Consider the following 26,485-nt stretch of genomic DNA (forward strand, 5'->3'; position numbering starts at 1 on the left):
CAGGTATGAAGACTAAACTAATGGCTGGCTCACAGACAGTGTGCTTTAGCCTACAGGTATTTATTTTGGTGAGATACATTCGCTTATTCATCAAATGTTGCCTATTCATCTGCCCTTCCTGAAAGAGATCACATCAGTAAAATGAATAATAGATTTAAAACGTAATGAGAAAATAAAGACTTAAATATCCTCAGACAATAAATCTAGGAATCCATAGCTGTAGGCTATTTCACTGTGATAAGGGAGCCGCTGTCTCCAACGTGCTTGTTACCATTCGCGCCACGTCAACGGTGACGGTCATAAGTATATCCTCCTTTCGTAGCTATTACAGAGGGTTACTTGTGTTTTAAACATGTGACTGGGTGAGAAAGGGGGAAAAAGGGAGAGAGGAGAGCTAAAAAAGACCGTGTCTGCTGTTTCACCTATTGAAATTTGGCTCTCCCTTTCTCTGACAGCGCTGCGGAGTAGGCGGGTCAAGCAGAGCCCGGTGCTGGCGTGGACTTTATTAAAATAATATTTAACCACTGGCCAGAGATACTTAAACATCCGGTGAAGCAATACCCACCTGCATTCCTCCGTAGTTGCCTTCCTGCCAGTCGCCCACTGGTGTTTCTAACCCAAGGCGCGCACGCATTCCCCCACCAAGCGGAATTGCGCCCGCTCTCTCCGTGGATACTTTAATTTAGTAATTATCCCCGGAAAGGTCAAAAACTCTGCTTCCAGGAAGGTTAAAGTATTCCCGGATAATCGTACCTCTATGAAAAGCTTTTTTCTACCGAACTTCCTCAGTGGGCCGGAGCGATAGGAAGGATTGCTAAGGCGCAGCGCAGCCCGACTTGTCGAATCGTTTTCCTTCTATTGTTCATCGGATGTTGTGGAGTTTTGTGGGTCTCGTCCAATTCATAACTCACTCACACCGATGAACGTTTTGGCAGTTCTATGGGCATATCCGCTGATTCAGCAAGATAATGGGAGACGCTGAGTTTAACTTTGTCTGCTGTTCTGAATCGCGGTGAGTTGACATATGCATCTTTCATAAGACCTATTGTTAGTAAGCCTGGAAAGAGCTTAGTTTTTTGTTACGTAATGGTTTGCATTTTCCTAAAATTGCATGAACACTGTCACGCAATGTAGGGACAGATTGGTTAGACCTATAACTGAATTTCAGAGGGAGCCAAACCTTGAAAATAGCATGATGTCCCCTCTCTTACACACACACACACACACAAACAGTGCCACCTCTGCCTATAGCCAGACTACGTGCTGCACTTAGGGCCCGGGTGGCAATAGTTGGCCACCCACTAAAGCATTCATAAAAAGAAACTTACCGTTGAGAGATAGCATAGCAGAATACACAACGTGCCATTTCAAAAGTTTTTTTTTACCTTGTCAGTCACTGACATAAGGAGGTGGCTAGAGATGGTTCTACTCACACACTCTCTGTCTCCTTGCGCACACGCTGACATACACAACATTGGTATGCACCTTTACATGCATGCACACTGATTCACCCCCCCACCACCACCACCACCACCTTCTCTTTTTTCTCTCCCTCCTTGGCACCAAGTCTATATCCCTGAGGGTGTATTGGCTTGTCTGCAGAGCAGAGCAAAGCAGAGCTGGGGATCAGATCTCTAACACTGATGTGGGGTGAGCAAGTCTACCAAGTGCTAGCCAGTCAGTCAGGCAGAACCAGCAGCTTCCAGACATCCACAAACAATTTTCCCTCTGATTTCATAATTATACACTTCACCCTCAAGCTTTTCAAAACCTGCATTGATTCCCATGGCTTTGAAAGCAGGGAAAGAATGTCATGAAAGCCAAGCACCCTCAATCCACAAACACCACTGTAAATGTAGCTCCTAAATCAAAATATAATAACTTGGCATTGATAAATTGAATGAACCCAGTAAAACACAATGACATAACATTATACATTTGTGCTGCTCTTGAATAGGGGATATTGTGGTCATTGTGGATTTAGAGTATTTCGATGTATTGAAATGGTTTATATAGTCAATTTGATCCCTTTCAAATAATTATACTAAATACTGCATACCAAATACATTATACTATTGCATATCCATCTTGCGCTAATCCTGACTTGACGTAACATAAATCAATGTTTGGTAAATATACCAAAATAATAGACATTCACTCATCTGGCAGTTGTCAAACAGACAATGGTCGACGAATCTTGTTTCAAAGAAATTAAATGGTGTATCTTTGCCTATGGAGAGTCTATGAAAGTGATGAGTGAACTTGGTTAATACAGGAGTCATATCTGAAGATATTGTAGCGATAGATCTATATGATGGAGATGTAGTGATGTCTCTGGTTAAGGCTCCATTGGGTGAACTTATGTCAGCTTTGGTTTATCACTACAATTGGAGGGAGTCAGTACTGTCATAGTCTATGAGTCTCTCACATTAGCTGTTAGCTCAGAGAGCCCCAGAGTCAAATCATTGGATGATTTTTAGCACTGAGTGCTAAAGCCTCTGTATGTACAGTATGTGACCTGCAAGGGAATGGGCTCTATGAACCATCTTCAGGACGTACCACGTTAAAGTGTTTGTGTGTGTGACTGCGTATGAATATGTGTTCATGTAACTTCTCCATAGAATTGGTGCAGGCCCAGCTCCATAAAGGGTTCAATCTCTTGTTCCTTTGTGGAGGCCATGGGGTAATTTATCTCCAGAGACTGTATAAAGAGTGAGTCCATTGCCACGGCCAGACTTAAGAGCTGAATGCTGCATTCATGTCCTGTGGTGTATAGTGAGAGAGCTTGGTGGCTCAGCTGTACCCCGTCAACATTATATACAGTGCCTTGCAAAAGTATTCATCCCCCTTGGCGTTTTTCTTATTTTGTTGCATTACAACCTGTAATTTAAATGTATTGTTTTGGGTGGGATTTCATGTAATGGACATACTCAAAATAGTCCAAATTGGTGAAGTGAAATGAGAAAAAAAAACAGAAGAGTAGTGCGTGCATGTGGTGTAACCACACCAGCCCAGGACCTCAACATCCAGCTTCTTCACGTGGGGGATCATCTGAGGGAGGGTGCTGGGGAGTATTTCTGTCTGTAATAAAGCCCTTTTGTGCGGAAAAACTCATTCTGATTGGCTGGGCCTGGCTTCCTAGTGGTTGGGCCTGGTTCCCAAGTGGTTGAGCCTATAACCTCACAGGCTCACCTATGGCTGCACCCCTGCACAGCCATGTGCAATCCATAGATCAGGGCCTCCTGAATTTAATTAAATTGGCTGATTTCCTTATATGAACTGTAACTAAGTAAAAATCTTTTAAATTGTTGCATGTTCATGTTTTTAATTTATGTTTTTGTTCAGTATAGCATTAGCAAAATCAACAGCTATTGTTTCAATTCAACCTCTGGTTCATCTCAAATGTAATGATATTTAGTGATATTGATTTGTGTTTGGTTGCCAACACAACCAAATATCAACATTTGAAGTGGATGTACAGTTGAAGTCGGAAGTTTACATACACCTTAGCCAAATACATTTAAACTCAGTTTTTCTCAATTCTTGACATTTAATTATAGTAAAAATTCCCTGTCTTAGGTCAGTTAGGATAACCACTTTATTTTAAGGACGTGAATTGTCAGGATGATAGTAGAGTGATTTATTTCAGCTTTTATATCTTTCATCACATTCCCTGTGGGTCAGAAGTTTACATACACTCAATTAGTATTTGGTAGCATTGCCTTTAAATTGTTTACCTTGGGTCAAACGTTTCGGGTAGCCTTCCACAAGCTTTCCACAATAAGTTAGGTAAAATTTGGCCCATTCCTCCTGACAGAGCTGGTGTAACTGAGTCAGGTTTGTAGGCCTCATTGCTTGCACATGCTTTTTAAGTTCTGCACACAAATGTTCTATAGGGTTGAGGTCAGGGCTTTGATGACCACTCCAATACCTTGACTTTGTTGTCCTTAAGCTATTTTGCCACAACTTTGGAAGTATGCTTGGGGTCATTGTTCATATGGAAGACCCATTGCAACCAAGCTTTAACTTCCTGACTGATGTTTTGAGATGTTGCTTCAAAATATTCACATAATTTTCCCACTTCATGATGCCATCTATTTTGTGTAGTGCACCAGTCCCTCCTGCAACAAAGCACTCCCCACAACATGATGCTGACACTCCCGTGCTTCACGGTTGGGATGGTGTTGTTTGGCTTGCAAGCCTCCCCCTTTTTTCCTCCAAACATAACGATGGTCATTATGGCCAAACAGTTCTGTTTTTGTTTCATCAGACCAGAGGACATATCTCCCAAAAGTAAGATTTTTGTCCCCCATGTGAGTTGCAAACACGTAGTCTGGCTTTCATCTCTAGGAGACAGAACACATTCCTTCCTGAGCGGTATGACAGCTGTGTGGTCCCATGGTGTTTATACTTGCGCACTATTGTTTGTACAAATGAACGTGGTACCTTCAAGGGTTTGGAAATTGCTCTCAAGGATGAACCAGGCTTGTGGAGGGCTACAATGTTTTTTCTGAGGTCTTGGCTGATTTCCTTTGATTTTCCCATGATTTCAAGCAAAGAAGCACTGGGTGTGAAGGTAGGCTTTGAAATACATCCACAGGTACACCTCCAATTGACTCAAATGTTGTCAATTAGCCTACTACAAGCTTCTAAAGCCATGACATCATTTTCTGGAATTTTCCAAGCTGTTTAAATGTACAGCCAATTTAGTGTATGTAAACTTCTGACCCACTGGAATTGTGATTCAATGAATTATAAGTGAAATAATCTGTCTAAACAATTATTGGAAAAATTACTAGTCATACACACAGTCGATGTCCTAACTGAGTTGCCAAAACTATAGTGTGTTAACAAGAAATTTGTGGAGTGGTTGAAAAACAAGTTTTAATGACTCCAACCTAAGTGTATGTTAACTTCCGACTTCTTCAACTGTATTCACCCCATTTCCTATGAAGCCCAAAAATAAGATCTGGTTTACCTTCCAAAGTCACATAATTAGTTAGATTGCACACAGGTGGACATTATTTAAGTGTCCCGTGATCTCAGTATATATACACCTGTTCTGAAAGGCCCCAGAGTCTGCAACACCACTAAGCAAGGGGCACCACCAAGCAAGCAGCACCATGAAGACCAAGCAGCTCTCAAACAGGTCAGGGACAAAGTTGTGGAGAAGTACAGATCGGGGTACTAAAATCCAGACTGCATCATATCCGGCCGTGATTGGGAGTCCCATAGGGCAGCACACAATTGGCCCAGCGTCATTGGCCGGGGTAGGCCGTCATTGTAAATAAGAATTTGGTCTTAACTGACTTGCCTAGTTAAATAAAATAGTTGGGTTATAAAACAATATCTGAAAAAATGTAAAGAATATGGCACCACAACAAACCTGCCAAGAGAGAGCCGCTCACCAAAACTCACGGACCAGGCAAGGAGGGTATTTATATCTAACACTGAAGGAGCTGCAAAGCTCTACAGCGGAGAAGGGCATATCTGTCCATAGGACTACTTTAAACCGTACACTCCACAGAGCTGGGCTTTATGGAAGAGTGGCCAGAAAAAAAGCCATTGCTTAAAGAAAAAAAAGCAAACACATTTGGTGTTCTACAAAAGGCATGTGGGAGACTGCCCAAACATATAAAAGAAGGTACTCAGGTCAGACAAAAATTGAGCTTTTTGGCCATCAAGGAATACACTATGTCTGGTGTAAACCCAACACCTCTCATCACCCCGAGAATACCATCCCTACAGTGAAGCATGGTTGTGGTAGCATCTTGCCGTGGGGATGTTTTTCATTGGCAGGGCCTGGGAAACTGGTCAGAATTGAAGGAATGATGGATGATATACAGGGATATTCTTAAGGGAAACCTGTTGAAGTCTTCCAGAGATTTGAGACTGGGATGGAGGTTCACCTTCCAGCAGGAAAATGACCCTAAGCATACTGCTAAAGCAACACTCGAGTGGTTCAAGGGGAAACATTTAAATGTCTTGGAATGGCCTCGTCAAAGCCCAGACCTCAATCCAAGTAAGAATCTGTGGTATGACTTACAGATTGCTGTATACCATCAGGAACCTATCCAACTTGAAGGAGCTGGAGAAATTTTGCCTTGAAGAATGGGCAAAAATCTCAGTGACTAGATGTTCCAAGCTTATAGAGACATACCTCATGAAACTTGCAGCTGTAATTGCTGCAAAAGGTTGCTCTACAAAATATTGACTTGGGTGGGGGGGTGAATAGTTATGCACCCTTAAGTTCAGTTTTTGGCCTATTTCTTGTTTGTTTCACAATAAAACAATATTTTGCATCTTCAAAGTGGTAGGCATGTTGTGCAAATCAAATTATTCAACCCCCCCCCCCAAAAAAATACATTTTAATTCCAGGTTGTAAGGCAACAAAATTGGAAAAATGCCAAGGGGGTGAATACTTTCGCAAGCCACTGTAGACTAGTCTGACTGTCTCCTCGCTATTTAGAGGCCTATAATAGAACAATGCAGATTGGAGAGAGCATAATAAAGCTCACACACACGTAATCCCACAAACCCGTACACAGATTTGCACAGACACGCGCACGCACACACACACACACAAACAAGACATCAATAACTGATGCGGATTTCTCAATGGTCTGTTCATCTGCTCCTGAGATATTTTCATAGATCAGATGAGACATGTGAGTTGGCACCGTGTTCAAATGACCGTGTGATGCTTCAAGGGTGTGTCTTCCTTAAAGAACCCACATCTTCTTTTCTGTACAGCACTTTGATATATCAGCTGATGTATACTATATACTATATACTGTAAATACATTTGATTTGATTTCTTTAAGGCCTGCTGCTAACAAGCACACAAATTAATTAATGAATCACACGTGAAACACTGCTGAATCAATTTTATCACATCAAATATCCACAGTGGAGATAAAAAAGAGAAGATGGAAACAGGAGAAGGAAGAGAGAATCAAAGAGACTTAAAGAGAGAGAGAGATACAGGAAGAAACAGTGGACAAACAGGCAGCAGGCAGGCAGGTTTTGGCAAGAACATGGGGTTTTGTCAGGGTTGGGTAGGTTACTTTCTAAATATAATCTGTTACAGTTACTAACTGTAATCAGTAACGTAACATTTGGATTAACCAAACTCAGTAACATAGTCTGATTTATTTTTTTGATTTCTCTTAAGAGGCATCAAAAGGCACATTTATATTACCAATTCAATAATATCTATTGCAGGATAAATCAATGCATAGCTGGCCATAAATGGATTTGCATTTTACTTTATGGGTTGGTTATGTATATGCTTCTTCAAACCCATTTGTTTTCTACTACTAAATCTGTCAGATTGTCAGTCATTCCATTTAATTGAATAGCCATTGATCTTCAAGAATATAATTTGGAAATATCGATCAGACAAATTATTTTACATGAGCATATCCCAAAAACGAAGGATTTATTAGCCTACTCTGTTGTTTATTCTGTCATAGAGGACTGATTAGCCTCATTGCTGCAAGATGAAAAATAAATGCTGCTCTCATAGAATGTCATGCTTTGAGCCCTTCCGAAAAGTGCTATTTGCATGTGCAGAATGTATGCCATGTGCTGCATTTGTTAAAGGCATATTGTTTGCGTTTTTGTTGGTGACACTTTGATATTTCAATAATTTGCAGCTGTTGAAGTCTATCAAAGTGGGCGAGTTTGAACATGTGTCCGTTTGGCCTATTGAAACACTTTTTTATCAGCACAAATTAGATTGAGCACTAAAAGCCCTACTCATGCTCTTCTTAAATTAAACTTGCTTTTGACAGTATGGAGCACAATACAACGGATGAGTTTAGATGGGAGGAACGTCCTCAAACTTTTATTCCATAGGCATGAATCCGCACTATGCAGCTGTTGCAAAAGCTCATTTTTCACTGACTGTCCACTGGTTGAAAAAATGATTGATAGGCAGCTTAAACTTCTTTAAATTCAACCATATATATAGGATTAAAATACACATAAACATTTGTGAACAGCCATCCACAACAGCCACAATCCATAAAGCCAAAATAGCCAAATGAGAGAGCAGCAGTGTGATTCACATCAATGCGCTATGTAGATCAATCTGATTGTGGACTTCAGGAAACAGCAGAGGGAGCACACCTGACCTCCAGGACAACTACAGCACCCAATGTCACAGGAATGCCAAAAAGATCATCCAAGGACAATAACAATCTAAGCCACGGCCCGTTCACCCTCCTGTCATCCAGAAGGTGAGGTCAGTACAGGTGCATCAAAGCTGGGACCGAGAGACTGAAAAACAGTTATCTTAAGGCCATCAGACTGTTAAATAACCATCACTAGCCGGCTTCCACCCTGTTACGCAATCATGCACCTTAGAGGCTGCTGTCCTATATACATAGACTTGGAATCACTTGCCACTATAATAATGGAACATTAGTCATTTTTTAATAATGTTTGCATACTGCATTACTCATCTCATATGTATATACCGTATTCTATTCCACTGTATTTATTCAATGCCACTCCGACATTGCTCGATCTAATATTGATATATTTCTTAATTCAATTATTTTACTTTTGATGTGTGTGTATTTGTTGTGAATTGTTTTTTTAGATACTACTGCACTGTTGCAGCTAGGAACACAAGCATGTCACTACACCTGCAATAAAATCAGTTAAATATGTGTATGTGACCAATACAATTTTATTTGATTTAGACAACAATAATAAGTGATATCTGTATCACTTGTTGACTACACCACTGCTGTCGTCCTTACGTCCAAGCGTTTATTCAAGTTGGATAATCTTTGGATGTCGACAGCGGTCACACAGTTGGAATATATACAGTAGCTTGTACTGTAGCCTACAAAAACCTATCCTGCTCTTTTCCTGCCATTCATCAAACACATTTGATTTCAGTCGTCTTTGACATGTGGTCAGACTCTCTCTGGTAGAAAAAACGTAAACCTACGCCTTTTTCAATGCTGATTTGAATGTCATTGAGAAAACAATGATGTGACAGTTTTTTCATAAACATTGTTTCTGAATTTAAAAGTAATCCTAGAAGTAATCATTTTATTTGAAAGTAATCTGTAATCTGAGTACAATATTTTTGCTGGAAAAGGGTTACAGTTTACATATAAATCGGTTACTCCCCAACCCTTGGCTTTGTGGTGTATACCCACGGCCCATTATTTTATTATAATGAGCTAACTGGTGGATCAGTGGTGTAGCGGCCCTAACTCGTATCCGAGCCTGACGGAGAGAGAGGACAACAGAGAGAAAGGAAGACAATGGGAAAGATAGAGAAAATGTGAAGTGGGGAGAGAAGGTAGGAAAGAAGAGAGGAGAGCAGGGCACAGAGCGATTGACTGATTAGGGCATTAAAACAAAGACGCCTCCAAGAATGCTTGGTAATTGAAAAGATATATGATTCCAGGCAATGATGGGACATGTACAGTCACAAACCTTGCCTCAATAACACAAACAAAATTATATTAGAAACGGGTGAAAAAGACAGGTAGCATGTGTTCTTGTAAATGCTGACGTTACTGGTCAATCCCCAAATATGTTATTCTCCCTCTCTGACCTTCTCATTTTACATTTACAGTTTATATACACCTTAGCCAACTACATTTAAACTCAGTTTTTCACAATTCCTGACATTTAATCTAAGTAAAAAATCCCTGTTTTAGGTCAGTTAGGATCACTACTTTATTTAAAGAATGTGAAATGTCAGGATAAGAGTAGAGAGAATGATTTATTTCAGCTTTTATTTCTTTCATCACATTCCCAGTGGGTCAGAAGTTTACATGCACTCAATTAGTATTTCATAGCATTGCCTTTTAAATTGTTTAACTTGGGTCAAACATTTATGGTAGCCTTCCACAACCTTTCCACAATAAGTTGGGCGACTTTTGGCCCATTCTTCCTGACAGAGCTGATGTAACTGAGTCAGGTTTTAAGGCCTCCTTGCTCGCACATGCTTTTTAAGTTCTGCCTACACATTTTCTATGGGATTGAGGTCAGGGCTTTGTGATGGCCACTCCAATACCTTGACTGTGTTGTCCTTTAAGCCATTTTGCCACAACTTTGAAAGTATGCTTGGGGTCAATGTCCGTTTGGAAGACCCATTTGCAACAAAGCTTCAACTTCCTGACTGATATCTTGATGTTGCTTCAATATATCCACATAACTGTCTTTTCTCATGATGCCAACTATTTTGTGAAGTACACCAGTCCCTCCTGCAGCAAAGCACCCTCACAACATGATGCTGCCACCCCCGTGCTTCACGGTTGGGATGGTTGCCAGCCTCCCCCTTTTTCCTCCAAACATAACGATGGTTATCAGTTCTACAATATCAGTTCTACGATGGCCAAACAGTTCTATTTTTGTTTCATCAGACCAGAGGACATTTCTCCAAAAATAACAATCTTTGTCACCATGTGCAGTTGCAAACTGTAGTCTGGCTTTTTTATGGCGGTTTTGGAGCAGTGGCTTCTTCCTTGCTGAGCAGCCTTTCAGGTTCTGTCGAAATAGGACTCATTTTACTGTGGATATAGATACTTTTGTATCTGTTTCCTCCAGCATCTTCACAAGGTCCTTTGCTGTTGTTCTGGAATTGATTTGCACTTTTCGCACCAAAGTACGTTCCTCTCTAGGAGACCGAACGTGTCTCCTTCCTGAGCGGTATGACGACTGCGTGGTCCCATGGTGTATATATTTGTGTACTATTGTTTGAACAAATGAACATGGTACCTTCAGACGTTTGGACATTGCTCCCAAGGATGAACCAGGTCTTGGCTGAGGTCCATGAGGTCTTGGCTGATTTCTTTTGATTTTCCCATGATGTCAAGCAGAGGCACTACATTTGAAGGTCGGCCTTGAAATGCATCCACATGTAGATCTCCAATCGACTCAAATGATGTCAATTAGCCTATCTGAAGCTTTTCTGGAATTTTACAAACTGTTTAAAGGCACATTCAACTTCGTGTTTGTCAAATTCTGACAGACTGGAATTGTGATACAGTGAATTAGTTAAATAATCTATCTGTAAACAATTGTTGGAAAAATTACTTGTCATGCACAGAGTAGATGTCCTAACCGACTTGCCAAAACTCTAGTTTGTTAACAAAAAAATTGGGGAGTGGTTGAAAAACGAGTTTTAATAACTCCAAATTAAGTCTATTTAAACTTCCAACTTCAACTTGACATTTTGGTCAATTAGCGGACTCTCTTATTCAGAGCAACTAGGGTTAAGTGCATTGCTCAAGGACACATTGTCAGATTCTATACCTAGTTGGCTAGGGTATTCGAACCACACACACATACAGTGGCCCAAGTCTGTCGCCCTCAACCATACCAAGTATTGTAAAGGGAATACCTATTAGCCCAGTTTCATCGGTTATTTTTACAGCTATTCACTTAGCAGAAATAATGCTTTTATTTAGGAGGAACCTTTTGGGCCTGCTTGTACCCGGCCACTGGCTCTCTTTTCAGAAGAGGCCTGTGTGCTTTACTGAGATTTATAGATGCTTTTGCCCACTCTTCTCCCAGCCTCCCAGTGATATGCAACCAATTGAGCACTTACGAGCTGGATAGCCACAATTAAGATTGTAACCCTCGGTGTAAAATAGTAAATAATGGCTACTTCTCAGAAAGTATTAAACTGTCAAGAGTAGTAAAAGAAGGCTGTCCACTATTGGCACGTCTATTAATTATCAAAATGTTATCTACTAAAATCAGATCCAACAATAATATCAAGGGCCTAGAAATCCAGGGCTTAAAAACAAAAGTGTCATTGTACACGGATGATTCATGTTTTCTTCTCTGGATTACAACCAAATTATGATGAAAGTACTATATTACATATTAAATTACAAGAAAATAAAATGTTATATTATCGTGTAGTTTAACAATAAAATGGTCTGAAGTTTTTTGTTGTTGTTGTTTTTTTACCTTTATTTAACCAGGTAGGCATGTTGAGATTTTTTTTTCTCATTTTGTCTGTCATAGTTGAAGTGTACCTATGATGATAATTACAGGCCTCACTCATCTTTTTAAGTGGGAGAACTTGCACAATTGGTGGCTGACTAAATACTTGTTTGCCCCACTGTACCTGCTGGAGCGTGTACTGCTATGGTGACCAGAAATATATACCTGCTGGAGCTGCTATGGTGACCAGTGAGCTGAGATAAGGGGGGACTTTACATAGCAGGGTCTTGTAGATGACCTGGAGCCAGTGGGTTTGGCGCCGAGTATGAAGCGAGGGCCAACCAATGAGAGCGTACAGGTCGCAGTGGTGGTTAGTATATGGGGCTTTGCTGACAAAACGGATGGCACTGTCATAGACTGCATCCAATTTATTGAGTAGGGTATTGGAGGCTATCTTGTAAATGACATCGCCAAAGTCGAGGATCGGTAGGATGGTCAGTTTTACAAGGGTATGTTTGGCAGCATGAATGAAGGATGCTTTGTTGCGAAATAGAAAGCCAATTCTAGATTTAACTTTGGATTGGAAAAACATTAATTGACATTATTTTAACATATTCTATCAGAAGAGGTATAACTAATAAAAGACGTATAACTAATAACAAATGTATAATGGTCTCATACCATATCCATAGAGCGCCAGTTCTTGAATCCGTACATTTTCAGCCCTGTAGCCCTTCTTGTGCCGGGTTGATTCTGCGTAATGCACTTGGGTCACAGTTGTGCGTTGGTTGTTGGGGCATGGAATGTGTAGCGAGTGGGTTGAGGTTCCCAGGGGAGTTCTCGGGACGTTTCAATTCTCTGTTCTTGGAGTGTTTGGAAAACCTTTCAAACAAAAAAGGCAGAATACTGTCTGTTTCATCGGTTCCTCCGATGTCGTTCAGAGTGCCTAATGCATCCAAGTCACCCGTTGTGTCAGTTGTCCATCATACCTAAAAAAAATTCATTGTACCCCGTTTAAAACACAAATAACTCGTGTTTAATATTACAATAATATCACGATAATATTCAAACAAAACTTAAAATATATTTTTCACTTACTCACCTCCAGAAATATCCATTAGGAGGGCTTCACAGACTATGTTATCTGTCCTGGAACTGCTGCCTGGTGTCTTACCAAGTTGTTCAGAGTGCACACTTTTCGTTTTTTAACTTCATGCGACGAGCAATCCCGGATCCGGGATCCTATTTATAGCCTCAAGCTCATTAGCATAACGCAACGTTAACTATTCATGAAAATCGCAAATGAAATGAAATAAATATATTTGCTCTCAAGCTTAGACTTTTGTTAACAACACTTTCATCTCAGATTTTCAAAATATGCTTTTCAACCATAGCAAAACAAGCATTTGTGTAAGAGTATTGATAGCTAGAATAGCTATAAGCCTAGAATTCAGCCAGCAACATTTTCACAAAAACAAGAAAAGCATTCAAATAAAATAATTTACCTTTGAAGAACTTCAGATGTTTTCAATGAGGAGACTCTCAGTTAGATAGCAAATGTTCAGTTTTTCAAAAAATATTTTTTGTGTAGGACAAATCGCTCCGTTTTGTTCACGTTTGGCTACGAACAAAATCTGTATCCAGTTATAGCCTCAAGCTCATTAGCATAACGTAACGCTAACTATTTATAAAAATCGTAAATGAAATGAAATAAATATGCTCGCTCTCAAGCTTAGCCTTTTCTTAACAACACTGTCATCTCAGATTTTCAAAATATGCTTTTCAACCATAGCAAAACAAGCATTTGTGTAAGAGTATTGATAGCTAGCGTGCATTTAGCGGGCAACATTTTCACAAAAACCAGAAAAGCATTCAAATAAAATCATTTACCTTTAAAGAACTTCGGATGTTTTCAATGAGGAGACTCTCAGTTAGATGGCAAGTGTTCAGTTTTTCCTGAAAGATTCTTTGTGTAGTAGAAATCGCTCCGTTTTGTACATCACTTTTGGCTACCAAAAAAAAAACGAAAATTCAGTCACCAAAACGCCAAACTTTTTTCCAAATTAACTCCATAATATCGACTGAAACATGGCAAACGTTGTTTAGAATCAATCCTCAAGGTGTTTTTTCACATATCTCTTCATTGATATATCATTCGTGGAAGTCTGCTTTCTTCTCTGAATTAAATGGAAAAATACTTGCAGCTGAGGTTTACGCACCAATTTCGACGCAGGACACCGGGCGGACATATGGTAAATGTGGTCTCTTATGGCCAATCTTCCAATGATATGCCTACAAATACGTCACAATGCTGCAGACACCTTGGGGAAACAGCAGAAATTGTGGGCTCTCTCCTTGCGCATTCACAGCCATATAAGGAGACATTGGAAAACAGAGCTTCAAAAATTTTGCTCATTTCCTGTTTGAAGTTTCATCTTGATTTCGCCTGTAGCATCAGTTCTGTGGCACTCACAGATAATATCTTTGCAGTTTTGGAAACGTCAGAGTGTTTTCTTTCCAAAGCTGTCAATTATATGCATAGTCGAGCATATTTTCGTGACAAAATATCTTGTTTAAAACGGGAACGTTTTTAATCCAAAAATGAAATTCTGCCCCTAGAGTTCAAAGAGGTTAATGTATAAATATTCTTTGGTATGTGATTATTTGGACTTACGCCGAAAATTGATCGCTTCCCAATCACTTATGTCCAGTAGCCTTCAGAAATATCCATTAGGAGGGATTCACTTATTCACATCTCTTTTTTAATCTGTCCTGGCAGCTAAATATTCGGGCCTGTTTGTTTGCGCTCAAGCAAAGGTAACATAGTGTTAAAGTATATGCTCCACGTTCTGTCCCTAACTAGCGAAAGTACGGAATGAGTTTATAGGGCCGTGGTGCCATTTCTTCGGGAGATATCATGTATGCAACACCCTGTATATTTGGCGGTGAATTCAAACAACATGAGGGGATGTCGAGACATTCAGTCTACAACCGGGGTGGGGGGCACCGGGCGCTGATTAGAGATATCAATGTTTAACCCCGGCGGGGTCGGCAGATATCTGGTCATGCCGTATGCATGATAGTGCAAACATTTTGTTTCAAACGATTCTGGCGCTACATGGTTGGGCCCTGTTGAACACACACACACACACACCCCCTTTTGTTTTTGAAACGCACACACACTCCTGCTGCTCCGTCACACGCACACTCACTCACTCACCCTGATTTTCCGTGTCTTTTTTTGTTTGTGACAGACCGGGGTGATGGCTGGAAAGGACATTTTCCCATCGTTAAAGGGTGAGATACTGTTTTAAAACCATTGATTTAATTCCAAAATATATAGTACAAACATTTTTAAAGACATGTTACAATTAATTACCAAATTGTACTACAATTTAAACATGCATCATTAGTGTTTTTATGTAAAAACATTGGAGGCCTACAGTTGTACATTATTACAAACTTTATAACATACCATTGTAGGAAAGACTATAAAATAATACATGTTTTTTTCAGACATTACATTTCTTCGTGACAGACCGTGGTGATGGATGGAAAGGACATTTTCCTGTCATTAAAGGGTGAGATATTGTTTATTCTATAATAATTTAAGGTCCATAAATATTTGATGCAAAATAATGAAAGCTTAATGTAGTTCAGATAGAGCACGTTCGGCAGGGCTGGCGATAGAGTACACAACTGTATCAACGGCTTGAATTTCTGACTAAATAATATTATCAATGTATACAATATATTTGTTTATTAGACCTACCAACATATAACACAATATTGAGATACTAAAAAATGTATATGCAACCTGTGGACTGATCTAGACTTTGTTGAAATAATCGAAATGAATGCAGCGACCACTTAATTAAAAACTATAGATGCATTTGACCGTAGACCATTTTGTTTTATGATGGTTACATGTTCAGTACACACCCCTGCATTCTATATTATAAAGTAGGCTGTTGGTCTTTGAGGTCCGTTATGTCAATTTGCCTTTATACATCTCATTGACATACTGTCAACTCCCTCAGTTGTAAACATCTACAATAATCATTAGACGTACGCGTCAGTCATCATACCCCGTGTTGGGGTTTGTACAGAGTTGGGTAAATCCATTCTTTGCTCCCCACTGACATGGGTAATAATCTCCAAGCTGCTCTAAACGTTGATGTTTTGGTGTCTCTAGGTTCATCTCTAGACTGTTGAATGAGGCCTGTTACAACTTTCTTACAAAACCTTTAAAGGGAGTTTGTGAAACCATTCAGTCGTGGATGTATATAAAACATATTTAACACGTATTGCAGGTTACAGAAGACTCCTGTTGTACTATGAATCACCACTCATCCCTGTCAGATCTTGATGTGTTGGCTCTCTATGTATGTACATGTTTATAATCCACATAGTGTGAATATTGTTTTCCATAAAGTTAATAACCCCCTAAACCAAAATATGAAATAATCGCTTCCCCTATCGTTAAAGTGTGAGATACATTTTTAAAAACAGTGATTTAATTCAAAATATTTAGTACATACATTTTAACACGTTATAATTCAAAATGTTTACTATTTCTTACAGATAAAGGGTCCGGTTAGCCCTGACCATTATCCGTTTCGAATTCACCATCGCAAAGACGGTTGCCCGCTCCATCAAAACTCCGTAAGTTTTCCCTCCATGTGTAGATCAACCGTCCTGCATGTAAATCCTCGGTATGCCCACATCATTAATTAATAAGATGTGTAGAAAACTGTTTAGCCATAAGTAAAGGCCTTTCATAAAGAGGCTGTCATGATTGCCTGTGCCACATATTTAACACGTATTGCTTGTTACAGAATACTACTGTTGTACATTTAATATCCACTAGCAGATTTCGTCGCATTTGCACAAATTCTGTCATGTTACTGTGGTCTTTTTAAAAGTTAATAAATGTGTGTAAAGTGTACATGTTTGTTTCACTGTAGATTTGTTTAAGCCCTCCTAGAAATACCTAATTTTATCCCACAGCATTAATTAATAAGCTGTGTAGAAGCTGTTTAGCCATAAGTAAAGGCCTTTCATAAAGAGGCTGTCATGATAAACCTGAATCTGAAATTACCTTTGGGATCTTTTCTTTGGGGTTCTAATCTCCCCAGGTGTACATGCACTGAAAATCCATAGGCTGGAGCCATCTGGAAGCTGTGCATGTACAGTGCCTTGAGAAAGTATTCGGCCCCCTTGAACTTTGCGACCTTTTGCCACATTTCAGGCTTCAAACATAAAGATATAAAACTTTATTTTTTTGTGAAGAATCAACAACAAGTGGGACACAATCATGAAGTGGAATGACATTTATTGGATATTTCAAACTTTTTTAACAAATCAAAAACTGAAAAAATGGGCGTGCAAAATTATTCAGCCCCCTTAAGTTAATACTTGTAGCGCCACCTTTTGCTGTGATTACAGCTGTAAGTCGCTTGGGGTATGTCTCTATCAGTTTTGCACATCGAGAGACTGAAATTTTTTCCCATTCCTCCTTGCAAAACAGCTCGAGCTCAGTGAGGTTGGATGGAGAGCATTTGTGAACAGCAGTTTTCAGTTCTTTCCACAGATTCTCGATTGGACTCAGGTCTGGACTTTGACTTGGCCATTCTAACACCTGGATATGTTTATTTTTGAACCATTCCATTGTAGATTTTGCTTTATGTTTTGGATCATTGTCTTGTTGGAAGAAAAATCTCTGTCCCAGTCTCAGGTCTTTTGCAGACTCCATCAGGTTTTCTTCCAGAATGGTCCTGTATTTGGGTCCAACCATCTTCCCATCAATTTTAACCATCTTCCCTGTCCCTGCTGAAGAAAAGCAGGCCCAAACCATGATGCTGCCACCACCATGTTTGACAGTGGGGATGGTGTGGTCAGGGTGATGAGCTGTGTTGCTTTTACGCCAAACATAACGTTTTGCATTGTTGCCAAAAAGTTCAATTTTGGTTTCATCTGACCAGAGCACCTTCTTCCACATGTTTGGTGTGTCTCCCAGGTGGCTTGTGGCAAACTTTAAACAACACTTTTTATGGATATCTTTAAGAAATGGCTTTCTTCTTGCCACTCTTCCATAAAGGCCAGATTTGTGCAATATACGACTGATTGTTGTCCTATGGACAGAGTCTCCCACCTCAGCTGTAGATCTCTGCAGTTCATCCAGAGTGATCATGGGCCTCTTGGCTGCATCTCTGATCAGTCTTCTCCTTGTATGAGCTGAAAGTTTAGAGGGATGGCCAGGTCTTGGTAGATTTGCAGTGGTCTGATACTCCTTCCATTTCAATATTATCGCTTGCACAGTGCTCCTTGGGATGTTTAAAGCTTGGGAAATCTTTTTGTATCCAAATCCGGCTTTAAACTTCTTCACAACAGTATCGGACCTGCCTGGTGTGTTCCTTGCTCTTCATGATGCTCTCTGCGCTTTTAACGGACCTCTGAGACTATCACAGTGCAGGTGCATTTGTACGGAGACTTGATTACACACAGGTGGATTGTATTTATCATCATTAGTCATTTAGGTCAACATTGGATCATTCAGAGATCCTCACTGAACTTCTGGAGAGAGTTTGCTGCACTGACAGTAAAGGGGCTGAATAATTTTGCACGCCCAATTTTTCAGTTTTTGATTTGTTAAAAAAGTTTGAAATATCCAATAAATGTCGTTCCACTTCATGATTGTGTCCCACTTGTTGATTCTTCACAAAAAAATACAGTTTTATATCTTTATGTTTGAAGCCTGAAATGTGGCAAAAGGTCGCAAAGTTCAAGGGGGCCGAATACTTTCGCAAGGCACTGTACATATAAAGAGAACTAAATAGGAAACTAGGCTGAGAAACATTATTTAGATGGCTGTTTAATTGATGTTGAAAGCTTGAAATGGACACAATGCCAAGGGACCTTGTTTCTAACACACACACACACACACACACATTCCTGCTTCATAGATTGCAACCATAAGGGCAATAAAACTGGGGGGTGGGGGGCCATACACTTTCAAAAGTTCAAACACAGAACCCCCCCAGTTCAACCAGGTCCCTAGACATCAATCAGCATGACAACTTCAAAGGATGCAATATAGATATAAAATAACACACCTTCTAACACGTGACCACAGGAACAGGATGGCCTGGCCGGAGGCCCATATTTGGATATGTACACGTCATCATGGACACAGGGTCATAAATCTAAATTTTGACCCGTGCCGTCTACTTTATTCTCTCTCTGGTTGCAATTTCAGTTTAATCCACAAGAAAGAACAGAACAAATATTACAAAAAATATTACGGTTAAACTAAAATATACTAATTGATTAAAAAAAAATGTTTGAAAAAATGTGTAAACGGTATCTTTGCAAATATCATTAATAGGACTGTTGGAATTATGTCACACATTGCAGCTATAAAAATATTTGGAAATGTCTGCTCTATTCAACATTACCTCACGAATGGAAGAGGCAAGTGGAAGGGGGAGAAAGGAAGGAACTTGTCAGTCGGCCCTGCGTTAAAGACCAGAATTGGTTAAAGAAAATTGAGATAATTAAAAAAGTAAGTAAAAAAACAGTTTCATTTCAGGACCCCAAAAATGGCAGTGGTGCCATACAAATACATTTTCTATGTACTGATTCCATGGCACATGGTTTATGAACTGATTCAAAAAACAACGCTATAGTCAAAATGTAGGGTTTTTCAATGTAAATTATCATTCAAAATTCTTGCAACCAATAGATTGTAATAATATAATAACACTCTTAGCAAAGATCTTTAATTTACAATATGTATGAGTCTATGAGAATAGAAATGTTAAGAACTTTTATGAAATATCCCAGCACACTTGAAAAATATATGGTAAATATAAATCAAAACTGGATGGTGTTCAGAGATCGATGGGAAGGGTTGTGTGAAGCAGAAGGATGGGACTGAAAACAAACAAAATATAATTATTTTAAAATATGCTGTGTCTGTAAAATATATAAGCTCGAAATAGAAGCCTAAGTGTTGTTTATTAGTGTACTCCAATTAGGTGAGAGGTGGTAGGGTTAAGCAAAAATAATGAAGGAACATTTATTTAAAAATATACAGTACCAGTCAAAAGTTTGGACACACTTACTCATGGTTTTTCTTTAATTTTACTATTTTTCACATTTGTATAATAATAGTGAAGACATCAAAATTAAATAACACATATGGAATCGTGTAGTAACCAAAAAGTGTTAAACAAAACAAAATATATTTTAGATTCATCAAAGTATTCACCCTTTGCCTTGATGACGGCTTTGCACACTCTTGGCATTCTCTCAACCAGCTTCATGAGGTAGCCACCTGGAATGCATTTAAATTAACAGGTGTGCTTAATTTGTTGAATTCATTTCCTTCTTAATGCGTTTGAGCCAATCAGTTGTGTTGAGACAAGGTAGTGTTGGTATACAGAAGATAGCCCTATTTGGTAAAAGACCAAGTCCATATTATGGCAAGAACCGCGCAATTAAGCAAAGAGAAACGACAGTCCAACATTACCTTAAGAAATGAATGTTTTCCAATGTGAAAAATGTCAAGAACTTTGGAAGTGTCTTCAAGTGCAGTCACAAAACCGCTATGAGGAAACTGGCTCTCATGAGGACCGCCACAGGAAAGGAAGACCCAGAGTTACCTCTGCTACAGAGGATAAGTTCATTAGATTTACCAGCCTCAGATATTGCAAATAAATGCTTCACAAATCTCAACATCAACTGTTCAGAGGAGACTGTGTGAATCAGGCCTTAATAGTAGAAGATCTCTGCATGTGTGGTTCCCACGGTGTTATTTAATAGTTTTGATGTCTTCACTATTATTCTACAATGTAGACAATAGTAAATATAAATTAAAACCATTGAATGAGTAGGTGTGTCCAAACTTTTGACTGGTACTGTATTTCCCTACAAAATATATGGGTGATTGGAAATTATGCAGACAATTACATTGATGGAAGCCACAATCTATCTGCAAATTTTAAAGGTGATCTACCCTCTAAAAAAAATCTAATGTATCCCATAACTGCCTATTCAAGTGGGCTTTTTATGTGGGTTTTAAATCAATTTGGTGGTGTTGTTTTTTCAACGTGGAAAGGAAAAGCGCTCTACCTCAAACCTTTCAGTAGAATACACACACACACACACACACACACACACACACACACACACACACACACACACTGAGTACACAAAACATTAATCATTCCATGACATAGAATGACCAGGTCAAACCAGTTGAAAGTTAAGATCCCTTATTGATGTCACTTGTTAAATCCACTTCAATCCTTGTAAATGAAGGGGAGGAGACAGGTTAAAGGAGGATTTTTTTAAGCCTTGAGATAATTGAAGATCTATTGTTTGTGCCATTCAGAGGGTGACTGGGCAATACAAAATATCTAAGTGCCTTTGAATGAGGTATGGTAGTAGGTGCCAGGCGCACTGGTTTTTGTGAAGAACTGCAATGCTGCTGGGTTTTTCAAACTCAACAGTTTCCCATGTGTATCAAGAATGGTCAACCACCCAAAGGACTTCCAGCCAATTTGACACAACTGTGGGAAGTATTGGAGTCAACATGGGCCAGCATCCCTGTGGAATGCTTTCGACACCTTGTAGAGTCCATGCCCTGACACATTGAGGCTGTTCTGAGGGCAAAAGGGCTGGGTGGTGCATCTCAATATTAGGAAGGCGTTCCTAATGATTGATATCTCATTTTATACACACACACACAAACCTGCCACCATATCAAGTATCTAAAAGGAAATAGCTGTTAGCCCAGTTTTTACTTTTATATATATGACTATTCACTCAGCAGAACTAATGCTCTTTATTTAGGAGGGACCTTTTGGGCCTGCTTGTACCCGGCCACTGTCTCTCATTTTCAGAAGAGGCCTATGTGTGCTTTACTGAGATTTATAGAAGCATTTGCCCGCTCTGCACCCAGCCTCCCAGTGATATGCAGGTAAATCAAGTGAGAACTTTACAAGCTGAATAGCCATAATCAAGACTGTTTTTTTATCATTCCTTTCCAGAATTGACTATTCAAGTGGGATTTTTGTGGTTTTACATCGATTTGGTGATTTTTATTCAACGTAGAAAGGAAAAGTACTCTACTTCAATGAACCCTTCAGCAGAACACTCACTGACTCACTCACTCACTCACTCACTCACTCACTCACTCACTCACTCACTCACTCACTCACTCACTCACTCACTCACTCCACTAATTGATTAGATCCAATTGAAATCTTTAAGCCCCCACACACACACTTCTGCATAATACCTCCTGTTGAGCCAATTAAAACTGATGCTCATTTCAAATTGATTTGGGGCTGTAAGAACTGGGAAAAAAGCATATTTTAACAGCACTCAGGTTTTTCCTTTTCCAGTGAGTTGTGCCTAATGTTTCAAACAGAAAGATAAATCAGTCATGTGATGTGTAACATACAAGCTAAAGCACTGACCAACATAATGTAACTTCACATGTTTGTTCAGTTAATGAATTATTCCTTCAAAGCAGTAAATAACAAGCTGTAGTCCATGTTAGCTTACATGTAATAGCATCCACTAGCCTACATGGTGCTCTGATTTCATACTGTATTAGACCGCTGGCCAGGCAGTCATCTATCGTCCCCTAAAGCATCAGTCTATACTCAAACAGTCCATTACTCAAAGTGACAGCCATATTAGAAAGGATATTTCATTCTGTCTTCCACCACCTGACACTGTCTGCCACTGTTTCTAACACCCCAACTGAATCTCTTCTTTTTAATATTGGGTTTGAAATGCTTTCAATGGGAAACCTTCTCTTTGATGCTCTCCCACACCCAGAACCGCCTCTTCCTATACGCTGCACGTAGTAGTAATGCACGGGTTTATTCACCCGCACTCACCCGCAATTGCCAATAGCTCATCCGCGACCGCCCGACTATGTGATAAAGTGAAAATCTGTGGCCTGCACCCAACCCTAACCCGCAAAAACAGAAGATGCGCTTTATTTTACACAATTTTTAACGTCTAATTTAGATATGTTTCTGCTTATAATTTCTGACATTTTGGTAGGCTATTTGTTAGTCAACTTATTTTGTAGTCTATAATTAGAAACATGCAGTTTCTCTTCCGTCATTACTTGTCACCCTAGGCTAAATAAACCCTTGTTCACCAGGATAATGTCATAAATCAATAGAATGAATTCTTCAATCTAGTTGACTTTGGTAAACTTTTCTCTTTTGTCTCTGCTTACATTTTTTTTTAAATCATTTTGATCCGTTTTAAGGAAATTAAAAGCTGAGACTACCCAACATATTTCTGATGAGATTTCAGTTCTGCTTGGATGCATATTTTATGTGGTCGTTAAAATACTATCAGCTTTTATGATGCTAATAAAGATAGAACTTTTTACAGTCCCTAACTGCGCATTCACATTCTCTCAAGATGCTAAAAGAAAAAAATCATGTTTCTCCACTTCTCCACTCATTTTACTCCACTCATTTTGCCTTAGACCACTGTGCCACTCGCTGTGTCACTTGTGAGACTTTGAGGAACAATTGCAAAGCAGATCATGCAGACCAGGCTGGGGTTTGGGATTAGATAAGTCAATGAGAGAAATAAGAGATTCATACACACTTGGTTTTCTTGGTTTTCTTGAATTGGTTTTCTTGAATTAGGTATCTCCAAAATGCAGGTGTTTAGCCTAGCTCAGTGCTTTATGTGGTGGTGGGGCAGCCAGCAGAATGTGTAATGGTAATGTTCTCTAGTTGCGCTGTGATTGGCTCAGTGTTCTGTCACTAATGGGGTCACTACATCACCGCGAAATCTACAGGTCGAGCTAGAAAATTCAAGCCCCTTGGGTGCTGCCATAGAGTTACATTAAAAGTGCCTATCCATGAAGGCTCAAGGTCATTGGCCACAGGTAATATGAGGTAAAATAACAAATCTACAGTAGCTTTGATTGGACTTTCAAAATCTTAGTTAGCAATCTACCAGCTCAATTCAGTCTCATGTAGCAACATATGAAATTGTGTTTTTTACATTGAATGAAAATGCAGACTCCGAGCTAGAAACTGGCATATCATTCACTACAGTTCAGGAACAATGGGAAAGTAATTTTGAAAGTTGATAAACTTGTAAACTCACTTGAGAAAATGTCCTTAGATTTTTTAATACTACTACTTTAGAGCCCTTCTTTGTCTACATCCATTCAGCATTGTTCACGGTATCCCGTCCGCGGGATGGTTGAGCTAACGTAGGCAAGTGTGATTAGCATGAGGTTGTAAGTAACAAGAACATTTCCCAGGACATAAACATATCTGATATTGGCAGAAAGCTTACATTCTTGTTAATCTAACTGCACTGTCCAATTTACAGTAGCTATTACAGTGAAATAATACCATGCTATTGTTTAAGGAGAGTGCACAATTTTGAACATAAAACGTTATTAATAAACAAATTAGGCACATTTGGGCAGTCTTGATACAAAAATGCAATGGTTCATTTGGATCAGTCTAAACCTTTGCACATACACTGCCATCTAGTGGCCAAAATATAAATTGCACCTGGCCTGGAATAATGGCCTTTCTCTTGCGTTTCAAAGATGATGGTACAAGAAAAATACAAAAGAACAGTTGGTTTTTCTTTTCTATTATCTTTTACCAGATCTATTGTGTTATATTCTCCTACATTACTTTCAATTTCCACAAACCTCAAAGTTTTTCCTTTCAAATGGTACCAAGAATATGCATGTCCTTGCTTCAGGGCCTGAGCTACAGGTAGTTAGATTTGGGTATGTCATTTTAAGCGAAAACTTTTAAAAAGGGGCCGATCCTAAAGCTTTATCCCCACCCATCTCTTTAAGGGTTGATCTGAGAATTCTGTACTAACAGCAGTCAATCACCCAAGCTAACTTGCTAACTATTTCCAGAAACAAGTGAGAGAACAGCTCACTGAACATTACTCTCTCTAGCAGAACTGGTTAGGCTGTTATGTTATCCAGAGCATTGGTGACTGCAACTATGCTGTCAGATTGTCCATTCGTATATTCAGAGCATTTCACTCTCGGAGCATTCAGAGTGTACACTGGATGCTCTGGCTGAGGAGTAGAGTTGATCCGAACATTCTGACCTCACAACGGCAGTCAAGCACCCAAGCTAACTGGCAAACATTGGCTAGCATGCTAGCTACTTCCAGACACAAATGACAGAACACCCAACTCTGACCATTTTCCTCGCCTTAGCAGAGCTGCATAGGCTGTTTTAATGTTATCCAGAGCGTTGGTGACTAACTGTGCTGCTGGCAACAATTTAATTATGCTAGCTAGCTAGGTAAATAATGAAAGCTAGCTAACATTAGGCTAAACTAGTCAACCAAATGGCTCTGCAATACGAATAATAAGATCACACACTTTACGTTAGCTAGCGAGCCTGCCAGCTAACATTAGCTATCTAACAATACACTTTAACTTGAAATTAAACCACTTTCTGTCAATTAGGAACGTGTAATATCTGAAAATGTAGCTAGTTAGACTATCTTACCCGTATACATCATGGATGGACGTGTCTCCTGTCGGATGCCATGGTTTCCCTTAGTTTGAAGATGTAATACAGAGACAGGTGTTGTTTTCCATCTCCTTAGCTATCATACTCGAATTCCACTGATTTCAAAACTCGGCCCTCCAGAAAGTGGAGAGCATCAATTCTGCAATTTTACTATGCAATACATTATTTATAAAAGCCGCGTTAGGAAGGATTACCTGGACATAATGACCAGCTCAAATAGACAGAAGTGTGCTATATGGCAGACCAAAACAAACTCATCCCTCGGCATGTCCAGCCCACTCATTATCTCAGCCACTCATGGCTAGCGGGAAGGTTACTCACTTTTTCTCTGGCTAAATCAACTTGGCTCGTAATTTTAATAATTTTAATAATTTTACTTTTAAAGTGAAAGTTCACATTCGAGAAGGCATTTCTGCCAACAAACGCATTTTGATAAAATGTGAATTAGTGACCCGCAACATTTACGCATAATTTCCTGAAATGGGTCACACACATATCCTAAAAATCCAAAACAAATAGCTAAATGATCCATAGTATGACCATAGTGCATATATAATAAATCACCGTGTTCATTTAATGAAAATATTTGCCTCTTTTGGGTCTTGAAATGTCTGGTCAATGATATTTACATACACAGCCCCGAATGGCTGATAAGACAGTCTAGAGCCCACCCCCTTCTACTATTATAATCAGATTACATTGTGACATCATGATGTCGGCCAAAGGCTGAAATTCCAGGATTTCTTTTCAAACTGCTCATACACAAAAATGGTATTAACTTTTTCACCATTTCGGAGTGTTATTTCAACTTCATATTGTGGAAATATCATTAAACAAACAGCAACATCAGGCTCTTAGCTGCCAAATGGGTGACACTAAAACATTTTTCAAGCAAGGTCGGGTGTCCCCCCAACCAAATCTCGCCCACACCTCTTACTATTCCTTTGCATAACATAGCAGCTTTTCTTTGGGTGTTGATG

General features: G+C 39.4%; 1 protein-coding gene across 2 annotated transcripts in view; it reads left to right on the forward strand.

Moving 5' to 3' along the window:
* The first annotated feature begins 556 nt into the window (after positions 1–556).
* The window catches only part of LOC135556279 (BMP/retinoic acid-inducible neural-specific protein 3-like), an 80,839-nt gene continuing 54,910 nt past the window's right edge, over positions 557–26,485 (forward strand). The window contains exons 1-5 of one of the 2 annotated variants that reach the window (XM_064989352.1): positions 557–1,012; positions 15,183–15,225; positions 15,445–15,509; positions 16,242–16,313; positions 16,513–16,593. The gene's annotated coding sequence lies outside the window, so the exon portion shown is untranslated. The remainder of the gene's footprint in view (positions 1,013–15,182; positions 15,226–15,444; positions 15,510–16,241; positions 16,314–16,512; positions 16,594–26,485) is intronic. The other variant, XM_064989353.1, reaches the window with a different exon arrangement.

This window comes from Oncorhynchus masou, chromosome 15 (genome assembly GCF_036934945.1).
Source record: "Oncorhynchus masou masou isolate Uvic2021 chromosome 15, UVic_Omas_1.1, whole genome shotgun sequence".
In the NCBI taxonomy this organism is placed as follows: domain Eukaryota; kingdom Metazoa; phylum Chordata; class Actinopteri; order Salmoniformes; family Salmonidae; genus Oncorhynchus; species Oncorhynchus masou.